The following is a 3,038-nucleotide window of genomic DNA, read 5'->3' on the forward strand; positions in this document are numbered from 1 at the left end:
TTGTCAACAGGGCCACTTCAAGAGAGAGTGCCCTACAGGACAAATAAGACCCAGTGCCCCGCAGGAACGTCCCTCAGATTGGACCAAGAGGCAAACTCCACCTTAGATGCCTTGCCCCTGTGTAGAAAGGGATTCTATTGGCGGAGGGATTGTAAGTCCAAATTTGATATTGAGGAGAAGCCTTTAAACTACTAACGGGGTGCCCTCCAGCCCTGTCACCCAAAGGAGGCACTTCGCCTACTGGCCTGCCTAGGGTCCACTGGAAACTCTCCATAATCCCGGGAATTAGGCCCAAAATGGACATCTTCATAGTAGATAAAATGTTCCGCTGCTTGATTGACACTGGAGCGGACCAGACAGTATTAAGGAAAGAGGAGGTTCCCCCACTATGGAAGCTGATTCCCAGACCTCAGTTATTGGGGGTGGGGGGCAATACAAGGTCTGGAAAAACCAAGGATCGGCTTACATGGAAGGATGCAGATGGGAGTCAGGGAGGGGTATGTCCTCTGCTGGTGTCTGGCCTGACAGCTGATCTGAAGAGACAGGATATTTTGGGGGAAGCTGAGATGATCATCACCACAGATCACAAAGGGAAATATGATGATATCCTAGAGGAAGAGGAGTGCCAACAACAGTTTGGACCATCGGGTTCCCTTAGCGATGACTGGGGGAATCCACTTTTTGAGACATCGAGGCGGAACACTCTTGCACCCCGTGTGAGTCCTCACCCCCAGTTCTAGAGGCCACTGTTCCTACCGTCCCCAACATTCAATGGCTTCCGGGCCCTCCAGTATGGGTGACACAGTGGCCGCTTCCCTTAGATAAACTACAAAAGCTAAAGGCAATAATATCAGAACAACTGATCCCAGGGCATATTAGGCCCTCTCTGGGCCCTTGGAATAGTCCTGTATTTGTCATACAAAGGGCCACAGGGAAATGGAGAATGTTACAGGACCTAAGAAAGGTTAATAAGCGGATGATTGCTGGTGGTACCCCCTTGCGAGGGCTACCCTGGATCCCCTCCATTTCTCGGGATTTGGTTCTCATTGAGATTAACATCAAGAATTGCTTCTTTTCTATTCCCCTTGATCCTCAGGACTGTGAGAAGTTCGCCTTCTCTGTTCCCTCTGTTAACTTCCAGGGGCCAGACCAAAGATATGCTTGGGTGGTGTTACACCAGGGCATGACTAACTGTCCAGCCTTTTGTCACCATTATGTTTTACAAGTCCTGCAACCTTTTTGGACGTGATCGAATATGATTCTATGTGTTCACATGGATATGACATCATTATTGGAACAGAGGATGCTAAAGCGTTGGGCTCCACCTATAAGGAACTCTGGGCTCTCTTACAGAAGGGAGGATTATGTTTATCTAATGACAAGGTCCAGACCTTACCCCCTTTTAAAATTCTAGAGGCTGAACTTAAGTTGGACTCTGTCCCATTGGTGGAATGACAGAAACTGTTGGGAAAACTCAACTGGTTAAGGCCCTGGCTTCACCAGTCTACAGAAGACCTGCTTCCACTTTTTGACTCTTTAAGAGATAAAGTCCGATTCAAGACCCAACATGGCGGCGGGTGGGGAGGCAGCACTTTCAGTACCTCCTCGATAATGGGGTCAGAGAGACGCATTAATATGCTTAGATTCTACCTGCTGAGAAACTTCTAGCAAAATTCCGCTGAAGTGAGATCTGTTGGGAATTAGTAGGATTATTGGAGGTGACAGTTTTCCCAAGACGAGTGAATCTCCACCATGAGGCGCAGAGGTCCAATCCTGACACCCACCTCCACTGCACAGTGACCAGCCGCTGCTGCACAGTGACTGGATGCTGCTGTGCAGCGACCAGCTTCCAAGGCAGCTCAGCAGGTGCGGCGCAGGGACTCTATGAAGAGGTCTCTAACCAACGCTTCATGAAATAGCGAACCAGGAACCAACCAAGATTGGCCAAGACAAGAGACAGGCCATTCCCACCTCTCTCTTTGGACACTCTGACAAGAAGCCTGGGGCCCACCATAGCAGAGAGGTGATGTCACCAGAGTTCGGCTGATGAGATTCCTTCCCAGTGGAATCCGCTTTAGCAAGTGTGTGACTCCCACCCCCACGAGATACAAACAGCCAGGAAACCTCAAAAATCTCTCCATGGGCGTGTCTGTAGGGGACGAGGGAAGTAGAAGAAATTCTTGATTCCCAACTCTTCCTACCACCAGCGGCAACACCCAAGGTCTTAGCCACCAGTTTCCGGGGGCGTGCCCACCAAAGGGGTCCGGAATAATTAAACTGCTGGTTCCCAGATTACCACTCCACAGCACTGGGGCTTGGATGAATGACAGATAAAGTGCTTAGTCATTCGGGAAATAGGGCAAGCAGTGGGGCTGCAAGTGTAACCAGATCCTTGGGGAACCACCTCCAGTGAGCAGGACCTGGCTGCCTGGCAGGAGGAAGTGGGGGGAGGGCAGGAGAAGTGAAATGGCACTAGACTAACAGGATTGAGAGACTCCCAGGAGGAGTCTTACAGGGATTGCTGTCAGCACATAGAGGGCAGAAGCTCGGCTCGGAGGGCACAGCTCCGCCTACTGGAAGAGAAAAAAATGGATGTCTAAGACTTCAATTTTTATTTAATTTCTATTGTATTAGTTTTTTTCTCCCCTTTTTCTTCTTTCTTTCCTTTTTCAAGTTTTATTGTTCTTTCAATTCTCCTCTATTCTATCTATCTCTCTCTCATTCTTTCTTTTTAAGAGCACCTTCTTTTCCCTACCCCCCCAACTTTCATCCCAAGCATTACGTCTTCCATTACATGTAATTGTCTAAATGCAAATAGGTGAATGTTTCGAGGCTGTCTATAGGGCTCCTAAATACCTAGCTATTACCAACACCCTGATCCAATTGCCTGTTAGTATCCCCCTTCAGTAGAGCAATCTTCCAAAGTAGCCAAGACATACTAACCCTCATACCATCATAGCACCTAACCTAAATATAAAGTCCTAAGAACAGACAACAAATCACTATATGCATACAGAATCCAGAAGCCTTTTATGAGC

Source organism: Ictidomys tridecemlineatus, unplaced genomic scaffold (assembly GCF_052094955.1).
Source record: "Ictidomys tridecemlineatus isolate mIctTri1 unplaced genomic scaffold, mIctTri1.hap1 Scaffold_1975, whole genome shotgun sequence".
Taxonomy (NCBI): Eukaryota; Metazoa; Chordata; class Mammalia; order Rodentia; family Sciuridae; genus Ictidomys; species Ictidomys tridecemlineatus.